Here is an 11,219-nt window from a genome sequence, read left to right as displayed (position 1 = left end):
GATAAAGAGAGTTAAGTAAGACAGGAGGAGGCTCGTTGTCTGAATCCCTCCAAACAAGTTTCTGCCCCACCACAGCACCCAAATGGCTGTTATCAAAATTACAAATGACATCCTATGTTACTGTGGAAAAGGTAAACTATTCCTTCTCATCTTTCTTGACCTGTCTGCAACTTTAGACATGGTTAACCATACCATCCTCTTCCAACACCTCTCCACCGTCTTCTAGCTCTGTGAGACTGCTCTGACCTGGTTCCATTCTTGACTAGTATTCAGTCATATCCAGAGAATCAGCTACAATGCCTTACCTTCCATTCCCGCACCATTTCCTCTGGTGTCCCTGAGGATCTATCCTTCGTCCCTTCCTATTTCTTATCTACATGTTGGCCTTTTCCACATCATCTGAAAACATAGCATCAGTTTCCACATGAATATTGATGACATCCAACTGTATCTCACCATCACCTCTCCCAACCCCTTGACCAGTAGGACTACTTGTCTGACATCCAGTAAGGGATGAGCAGAAATTTCCTCCAACTAAATGTTAGGAAGACCAAAGCCATTTGATCCCTGTGACAAACTCCGTTCCCTAGCCATTGGCTTCAATTCTCCCTTCAAACTGTCTGAGGCTGAACCAGACTGTTGGCAACTTTGGTGCCATATTTGACCCAGAGGTGAACTTTTAATCACATATTCATGCCATCACCAAGACCACCTATTTTTCACCTCTGTAACATCGACCGGCTTTGCCCCAGGCTTGGCTCACCTGTTGCAGAAACTTTCATTCACACCTTTGATACCTCTAGACTTGACTAGTCCAATGCACCCCGGCTGGCCCCATAAAAATGGGGTCGTCCAAAACTCTGCTGCCTGTGTGCTAACTCACACCAAGTCTCATCCAACCATCCCCACTGTGCTCACTTATCTACATTGCCTCCTGGTTAAGCAACACCACACTTTTAAAATTCTCATTCTTATTTTCAAATCCCTTCATGGTCTCATCTCTCCCTATCTCGGTAATCTGCTCCATACAGCCCTCTGAAAGATCTGTGCTCTTCCAATTGGGACCTCTTGGTCCCCAATTTTACCAACTTATAGCAGTCATGTCTTCAGCTGCTTAGACTCAAACCTCCCTACCTCTCGTTCCCCCTTATTGCAACCTACACCTTTGACCAAGCTTTTGGTCATCTTTCCAATATCATGGATCAGCGTCTAATTTTGTTTGGCAGTGCTCCTGTGAAGATGTTTTATTTTCTTAAAGGAGCTATACCAAATACAAGTCGCTGTTGTGTGGAGCACAAACACTAAGAGACCTGTTGAGTCTGTAAAATTCTGCAATTATACCGCTTGCAGGTTAAGCAGCATTTGGGCACAACACAGAAAAATACATTTGCTGGCTTTTTAAGGGACATGTGATCCATTAAATTTTCCTTTCTGCACTCCATTCAGGTGTTTCTTGCCCAAACAGTAAAGACAAAAATCTACCACAATCTTTTTTCCTCCATTTTAATGAATAATCTAGCTGTTCTCTGAATGACTGGTTGTTTGTTGTTACTTGTACATTGGATTTGAAACCAGGCCTATAAAATGGCACTAAATGTGAGGAAGGAAAAGCATCATTTCTTCTTGTCTTGTAATGTTTTATTTCCTGTTATTCCCATGGCCAGTTGACAGACCTGCTTAAGCTGCCTGAGTTACCAACTCAATTTATTTTCAGCCAAGAATTCTGGGCAAAATCATACTATTGAGGAATGATGCTTCCTGTGTCAAACTTAGCTCATTCAAATCATTCCAATTCACTCATCGCTTCTGTGGCATTGCACATGCTAAGATGGAGGATATAGTCCCTCTTTTATCAGTATCTGATGTCTTTGTCTTGCTCTTTCTCAGTCTCTCTCCATCACGTGTCTCTTTCTCCCCCTTAACTCATTTTACTTACCTCTCTGTCCTCTTCTGTTTTTTTCCCCACATTACAGCAATGATTACACTTCAAAGATTCTGTATTAATTGTAGCACTTTAGAGCATCCTGAGGTGATGAGGAATGTCATATCAATGCTGTCTTTCTTTCTCCCTGGTTTTATCCCTTTTCTTTTCAGGTGGAGCTGGTGGTCGGGAAATTAGTACATGGGGTAAAAGTTGCAGGGAAAATGTGGCACTCAGTAGCTTCCTCACTAACTCCATCCCCAAGCATTTATTTTTCTCTAGGTGACGCTTATTTCTCAATGTGTCCACTAGCCTTTCACCTTCCCCGCTACTTTCTTTCTATCCTACCAGCTCCTACCTCCCATCAGTACCACTACTTTGAACTATCTGCTCAATGTCCTCTCCTTTTCATTGCTCCACTGTAACTCACCTTAACTTGAACTGACCATTCATTCATCCCTCGTCCCACTTGCTCCCATCGGAGCAGGTGGAAATATGCCAGATTCCCCCTCAGACTCAACATATTTCCATCATCCCCTCCCTCGCTCCTTTCCCTGTCCCTCTCTCCCTTTATCTGTCTCCCTCAAAGAAACTTCAATTCAACTTTTGAATAAATCAAATTGGATTGAGGAAGGACACAGTGAGCAGAATCTTTTCTCTGTCCCTGTGATCTCGCCTCCATCCCAATAAAGCCCGTGAACAGCCTTCCCACCCTGCTGCCAACTGAGACCGGTAAGTGGGTGCTTAATGATTACTTAAGGCCTTCATCACATCACTGCCGATATTAACCCCCAGTAACGAGCAGGGAGCTCGCCATGCAGGGAGCACGATAAGCAAACCCTGACATGTTTGCTTGTGGGCTCCCAGGAGGGACTCTCGCTCAAAGTCGTTCAGTGCCTGATCGAGAACTCAGAGAGCCACCCCCTTTCCCTTGCTGCCGAATCTCTTCCTCCCTCCCCCATTATTCCCACCCCACCAACCCCAAGCCCACCATCACACAACTGTGCCTGGATCCCTCCTCGATCCAAGGCCTTGGGTGGGTGTAACACTACAGCAGCCACCCATCTCCCCAGTGGCTCTACGGAGTACATAAGAGCTGCCAGCCTCTAATTGTCAGCAGCTCTTGGCAGGTGTGGCTTCTGCCCCTGCCACCCTTGATCCCAGGGCAAGGCTCACCACTGGCCTGTTAACTGCCTGAGTGGCACAAGATGCGGTAGGCCTTCTCGAAAAGGGGCAGCGCAGGTGTCTCCCCAGCTCTCCTTGTCACCTCCATGAGATTGTACCCATTACACCTGCACTTTCTCTTTACGTTTCCATCTCTTTCTGTCTCACTCAACTAGATCATGGTTGACCTGTATCTTAAGTTCATTTATCCTCCTCGATTCCATACCCCCAGCCGAACGAAAAAATGATCAATCTCAGTTTTGAAATTTTCAATTGACCTAGCCTCAGCAGCTTTTGAGGGAGATTGAGTTCCAGATTTCTACTATCATCTGTGTGAAGAACTGCTTCCTGGTGTCACACCTCAACGGCCATAGCCCTGAATGTAGCGTAATGTTTCCTTGTTCTGCTCTCTCTCAGCAGAGAAAGTTTGTCTCTCTATCCAACCCATCAACTCCTTTAATCATCTTAAACACCTCATTTTGATCACAACTTAATCCTCCAGCTGTTAGGGAAGGCAGCCTAGTCTACACAAATGGTTGTCTGCACTGAACTTAATTTGTACCTTCCTTTTGCATCACAGCACCCAGTTGGAGAGGAAATACAGCACCAGTGGACTTTGTCGCGGTAACTATGTCACCACAGGTAGGAGCAGGCTGACAGTGTATTGATAGTTCCTTGTGACCAAGGCTGTTGTAAACTAATTGGGTCTCAAGTAAATTAAAACGCAGTGCAGTCCAGGGATTCCACTCCTGTGTCCTATAGAATCAATCTCTGGAGAACATATATGCAGGCTTTCCAAATATTGTATTACACATTACAGCCAGGCCTCCTTTTTTGTACTGTAGAACACAGTTTATGCTTAAGTGATCTTAAGGGACCTATAAAAATGAGACATGTCATAAATCTGTCACATAAGGATGTCCTTAGGTTTAATATAGTCAGGACAGTACATTGATATTAGTTCAAAACTCAGTCCAGCACCTCACAGGAAACCCTCTTTATAGTAATTGCTAAAATAGCTGCTCAATTTGTTGCATTTTGGGGGGTGGGAGCGATTCCACCATTATCTCAAATAACAAACGTGCAACTGCGAAATAGAACTCAGCAGGCAGCCCATTAATCAAAGCCCTGACGTTTCCACAGGCAAGGCTGATTAATATGTAATGTCAAATTGTTACACGTGTAATCACACTGTTTTGACATTTTGTCCACATGTGCTGACAGCAGTGTGTGGAAATTGCCCTGGTTTTCTCTGAACACTGAGATAATTCAGGTACTAAAATAATGAAATCAAATCTGCATGTTCTCCCAAGGAAAATAACCCAAAGGGTTTTCAGCAGTGATGTACAGAAACCATTACTGAAACTCACCGCTCTAGAAAATACAAACAGTCCCAAAATGTTTGCTGTGCAGACAGAAACACTTGAAAAGGCTTCTGTCAATTTTTGGAACCATTACCTTATCTTTCCGTGTGAGAGTCTAACATCGCTCGACAGTGTTAAAAACAAAACATGCTTAAACTACAATAAAACTGAACCATCAGTCTAAAAATGAGGGTGACATTATTTTTTCCTAATCCATAAATAACTGCTTTTTAATATTCAACACTGGCCAATCTGTTTGGAACTTCAGTGCGGAGTCAGGATAGCTGGCAGGCTGGAGAGTTGTGAGCTCCCAAAGTCCCTGAGACAAGTCGCAAATTGCTCAGTCGGCGAACACTTCATCTGATGTCCATGATCCAAGAAGATCTTGGATTCAATCCCTGGTTTACGATAAATTGGTTAATCTCAGTAGGACTGCTGCAATTGTGCTGAGCATTCCTAGGCTGGAGAAAGAGCATTGAAAGCAGCCGAAGGTCACCGTCCCTTGGCACATCTGTAGGTGGTGAATGAAACCAGCATCTGACTGAGTGGAGACACCTACTGGCACCCACTGGTGGGGCATACATACAAAAAAAAACCCCAGCCTTTGGGCCACCTGTAGCTGTTGTAATTATACTTTGATAGCAGGTGCCACCTTTTGGGGAGGAAAGAGAAAAGAAACAGATCTTAAGAAGATTTTAAAACAGCAGACAATCCCCGTAAGCTTTTATAGCAACGAGCTGAACTCTCAACTTGAACAGGAGATAAAATGTGCAGTTGGGGATTGCCCACCTGTCTTATACCTGCCCACATTTCCCTTTCTACAGTACAAAGGGCAGCTAGTCTGCTCCCACCTGTTTTATACCGACACCCAAGTTGAAAGCTTTCATTTGGCATTAGCTTTTTTTTTAAGGAAAGGCTTATTTTTGAAAAGGTCTGTTCAATAATCCCTGCTCCAGCCCTGCCGCCCGTCACAAACAAACCATCATGAGTGAAGGTTGGGGAAAGCTGTAGCTGTTTGTTAAACCCTGGTGGCTGATTCCCAACTCAAAATCCCAGCAGCTACCGCAGGTGCCCAGCTGAATGTGTATAGGGTAGAAAAGGGAAGAAGAAACATGGCTTCAAAAGCAAAACGCATCAACAGCCCCCACATAGGCCGGGATTTTCCGGCCCCATCGCGGGTGGGTGAGGTGGCGCCCTAGCCAGAAGCCCATTGACTTGCGGCGGCGGTGGGCGGGGTGCGGAAAATCCCGCCGAAAGGGTCTCCACTCTCGCAACAAGCTTACTGATGTAGAATTATAGGTGAGAGTATGCTTGGAGTTTCAACAGGTATAAATGACATTAACGAATACGCCCTCTGAAGTGGCTCACAATATCACGCAAACCACTCAAATGTCTTGCATAAGCGATAACGGGGAAAAGCGCAATGAATGAGGAAAGTCTCAGAGCCCATTAATTCACTGTGAGGCGTGGATTAGGCGAAGGAGCAACATGTACAAATTGAACATATAAACAAGTCTTAGCTTTATGTTTCTCTCATCTTGTAGGCCACCATCATCCAGGGTGAGATTCCAGCTGGTTTGGCCCAAGACTATCCTAGTGCGACTTGCTCTCAGTTATTTGCTACCTCCTCGCAATGGGGAGTTACCTGACCTTAATGGTTAAATTCAATAGTTGCCATTAAGCGATTATCTGCCAACTTTGGTGCGGGCTGCTTTTATTCAAAGTTGTAGCTTTGTCGGATTTAAAATGTACTTTGGTGACAAAATTTTCCTTCACAGTTTAATTATCCCCATTTGCCAGTTATATGGTTTAGATTCGTAATTCAAATTCCTGTGGCTGTGGGATTGAGGTCCGAGAACTGGCAGACACTTAACCTCATTAACCAGCAGACTGTGCTCGGTTTTGTTCGTTAGCAATGGATAGGATCCATCAACCTCTCACTCGGGTTTTGCTGCAGTGTGTGAGACTTCTGTGATTTGGTGGCCGACTCTGGGTGTTAGGAGACAATTCATTCCTGGCCAGAGGTGTGGTGGGGAGGAGGCAGGACTGTCAGCTGTCACAAAGCAGGTGAGGAGCCAACTGCTTGAATTACTGACAACAGTCATCACAGAGTTTGTCAGTACCATGCTGCTACATGCTCCCTGCACAAGTTAGAAAGTTGGGAAAAAGATAATAAGATCTGTTGAACTGAGTTGGAGCGGTGCACTGTGCGCAGAATAGGTTAGGTGGAATTGTGGGGTGCTTGGGCAAGAGAGGGAGAGAAAAAAATCAGATGGAAATTGGTTCCTGCCTATTTTGAGGCCTAAGATAGAATAGCAAGCATGCCAGAAGCCTGAGGCCTAAAGCTTATCAGCTGCAGGGGGCCTCACTAATATTTTAATATCAGAACCCTATTGGACCTGGCAATGACACCCAGTGCCAGTGCTGCCAGGTGAAGTTGGCATCAAGCAGGAGGGATGCCAGAAGAGTTCAAATTTTACATTTTGCTTTAAGGTATGCAATGGGCTGGGATGAGTGGGTGTGTTTGGAACAAGGATTGAGAACCAGGAGTTAAAGTCCTTAGGCCTCTCGCTGTGGGAGACCTGGAATTTGCTGCTTGCCTCTGCCCCTGCACACTGGACTCATGCCTGAAGTAAAAACCCAGGCTAAAGAAGGGCAGTCGCTCAGATATCTGCTAAACCTGACATGTACTGCCTCAGGTCGTATTGCATTAGTGTCAGAAGCCCAAATCTGATCAAGTCCATTCCTTGTACAACAGAAAGATGCATGCTCTTCACACTGGCCTTCTAATGATTCAAAAACCTGTGCTGGACATGTAAAATAAACAAGGCCTGAAAAGGTTTCAATCAATTTCTTCAAGTCTTTAAAGTGCATTATCAGAATCTTGTATCGGAAATAACAACCACACATGGCAGTGGTTTTTCTTGACTGCAGGTCTCCGTTCAAACAATTCCTCCATCTTGTGACCCAGATAGGTTAAAGTTCAGGAGCCTTAGCATTCCAGTAGAACTAACACTGCAGAACAAAGGCCGAACGGAAGCCCTTGAGCAAAACGCAAGGAAATGTTTAAAGGAAGTTTGTCATCCCAATAATGTCTTGGTTGTGTTTGTTTACAAAGTTCTATATTTGGTGAGAGCAGATCTGCACTTGATTAGTGCAGGGCAAAGAGGGTATCTGTTAACCCCTGGAGTCTTTCGAAGTTTCCTGCATCAGGCGGGTCCGTGCATTCAGTTACGAGTTACTAATTGTAATTTGCAAAGTTCATGAACAAAATCGTTTGTCATCAAGAGTCCAGAGCTCACAAGCTGACTTAGAATAAACCACAACAATATAAATTAATCACTCTTGATTTAGGAACCTAAGCAGGTTTATCTACCTCAAAACTCAAGAGAGATTTGCCACAGGGGCAAAGAAAATGGAAATGGTTTCAATGTCAGTTTGCTTCATGTAGATACTTGCATCAGGACCTTATAATGACTGTTCTACTTTCAGCAAGTACGCTCCCATCCTGTATCCAGACCTCGCAGCCATGAGTTAAGACACTCCCTGTTAAGTGTATCATGGGTTCTATGCCGTAATTATTTAGAAATTTACAGTAAGTAACTAAAATGCACTGCCAGCCATTTAATAAATCAAAGGGCTCTGTGCAGTAGATTTTCACTCTGTATGACAGGGCTGCTGATTCACTACCACCTACTTTACACCAGCATATAAAGTGGATAGTCAGCCCGCAACCAGATATTTTTCGTGCTCTAGACCTGGAGTGGGACTTAAACCCACAACAGCCTGGCTCAGAGATGAGAGTGCTCGAAATTGAGCCATGCCTGACATCTGATGCAAAGTCTCCATGTAATTCCATTGTACTTTAATCTGAAATGGGCTTTCAAATATTTAGATTTTGAATCAGCAGCAGTAGTTTTGGGCCTGTACGTAATAGAAACAATGTTTACAGCCTGACTTAAGCACAATTGATTTGAGTCTCATTTATACCAACACTTTAAAACTAAACAGATTGCCAAATCCACGCATTGAAAACATATATGAGAATCCTGCACAATTTTTAAATTGATTAACTGGCAAAGGACAAATATAGGCATAAGTAAATAAATAGACTTTTTCAAAAAGAAAGTCACATAACTTCAAACAAATAACGTGTAAAAGACTTCTTGCCGACAACTTCATAAATCCCTGACCGTACAGTGACTTACCACCAAAGTATGTGACCTCATGATGACCTTCCATCAACTGAAGTCGTGATTATTCAGTCTGATTTTGAAAATTAAGCTCTTTGTGTGGCAATATGTGCAATCAGTGAGGTTATTCCAATGTGACAAAGGTAATGCACTGTTTCAACTCATTCCTGACAGACCATTTTGCTACAACAGGGAAGTTGAATATAAGTCTTGTAGGATCTCCCACAGTTTGAATCATTCTCCCTTTCTAGCAGCAGGGCAGGGCATCCTCACCTATTTGTGCCACAATCTCTCTGCCCTCAGTGAGTGACAGACAACCTGGGGGAATCGAGCACTGCAACTTCCTGACAGTGAGTTAGTTATTAAAGACATTGGACCTGTGAATTTTCTCTTATATTATTTTTCACCTTGACAATATTCTTTTGTTGTGGATAGCTTTCTCTCAGTTTTCACACTTCCCATTATCACTCTTCTTTGCAATGAATGGCACAAGTGCCAGTCCAGCCAATAGCACATGATCACAATTTCATTTGAATAATGCACAAAAATCAGTTCTGCCCAAATAATGCAGGTGAACATGATAAATTCATAATGTGGTTTCACTCAAACTTGAGCCTTTTATAATTAAAATATTTTCATATTAATTTAAACTAATTTTGATGTTTTGTTCTTCATTCATTGCTGGACTAGATTATCTTTGGTTGTCAAAATGTCACCCATCAGCAAATATCATCCAATGATGACATTCCTTCACTCACTTAGGAATAGACGGATGGGAGAAATTCCCTATGGTCACTCGGTGTCAGTGACATTGTAAGCAGTGTGGAGATTCTCCCTGGTCACAGTGTGTTAGTGACATTGTAAACACAGTGCGGAGATTCTCTCTGGTCACAGTGTGTTAGTGACATTGTAAACACATTGTGGAGATTCCCTCTGGTCACAGTGTGTTAGTGACATTGTAAACAACTGTGGAGATTCCCTCTGGTCACTGTGTTAGTGACATTGTAAACAGTGTGGAGATTCCCTCTGGTCACAGTGTGTTAGTGACATTGTAAACACACTGCGGAGATTCCCTCTGGTCACAGTGTGTTAGTGACATTGTAAACACAGTGCGGAGATTCCCTCTAGCCACAGTGTGTTAGTGACATTGTAAACACAATGCGGAGATTCCCTCTGGTCACATTGTGTTAGTGACATTGTAAACACAGTGTGATGATTCTCTCTGGTCACAGTGTGTTAGTGACATTGTAAACACAGTGCGGAGATTCCCTCTGGTCACAGTGTGTTAGTGACATTGTAAACACAGTGCAATGATTCTCTCTGGTCACAGTGTGTTAGTGACATTGTAAATACAGTGCGGAGATTCCCTCTGGTCACAGTGTGTTAGTGACATTGTAAACACAGTGCAGAGATTCTCTCTGGTCACTGTGTTTGTGACATTGTAAACACAGTGCAATGATTCCCTCTGGTCACAGTGTGTTAGAGACATTGTAAACACAATACGGAGATTCCCTCTGGTCACAGTGTGTTAGTGACATTGCGAACTCAGTGCAGAGATTCCCTCTGGTCACAGTGTGTTAGTGACATTGTAAACACAGTGTGGAGATTCCCTCTGGTCACAGTGTGTTAGTGACATTGTAAACACAGTGCGGAGATTCTCTCTGGTCACTGTGTTTGTGACATTGTAAACACAGTGCAATGATTCCCTCTGGTCACAGTGTGTTAGAGACATTGTAAACACAGTGCGGAGATTCCGTCTGGTCACTGTGTTAGTAACATTGTAAACACAGTGCGGAGATTCCCTCTGGTCACAGTGTGTTGGTGACATTGTAAACACAGTGCAGAGATTCCCTCTGGTCACAGTGTGTTAGTGACATTGTAAACACAATGCAATGATTCCCTCTGGTCACAGTGTGTTAGTGACATTGTAAACACAGTGCGGAGATTCCCTCTTGTCACAGTGTGTTAGTGACATTGGAAACACAGTGCGGAGATTCCCTCTTGTCACAGTGTGTTAGTGACATTGCGAACTCAGTGCGGTGATTCCCTCTGGTCACAGTGTATTAGTGACATTGTAAACACAGTGCGGAGATTCCCTCTGGTCACAGTGTGTTAGTGACATTGTAAACACAGTGCGGAGATTCTCTCTGGTCACTGTGTTAGTGACATTGTAAACACAGGGCGGAGATTCCCTCTGGTCACAGTGTGTTAGTGACATTGTAAACACAGTGTGGAGATTCCCTCTGGTCACAGTGTGTTAGTGACATTGTAAACACAGTGCGGAGATTCCCTCTGGTCACAGTGTGTTAGTGACATTGTAAACACAATGCAATGATTCCCTCTGGTCACAGTGTGTTAGTGACATTGTAAACACAGTGCGGAGATTCCCTCTTGTCACAGTGTGTTAGTGACATTGGAAACACAGTGCGGAGATTCCCTCTTGTCACAGTGTGTTAGTGACATTGCGAACTCAGTGCGGTGATTCCCTCTGGTCACAGTGTATTAGTGACATTGTAAACACAGTGCGGAGATTCCCTCTGGTCACAGTGTGTTAGTGACATTGTAAACACAGTGCGG

The sequence above is a fragment of the Cetorhinus maximus genome, chromosome 24 (genome assembly GCF_964194155.1).
Source record: "Cetorhinus maximus chromosome 24, sCetMax3.hap1.1, whole genome shotgun sequence".
Classification (NCBI taxonomy): Eukaryota; Metazoa; Chordata; class Chondrichthyes; order Lamniformes; family Cetorhinidae; genus Cetorhinus; species Cetorhinus maximus.
Note: the sequence above shows the minus strand (reverse complement) of the source record.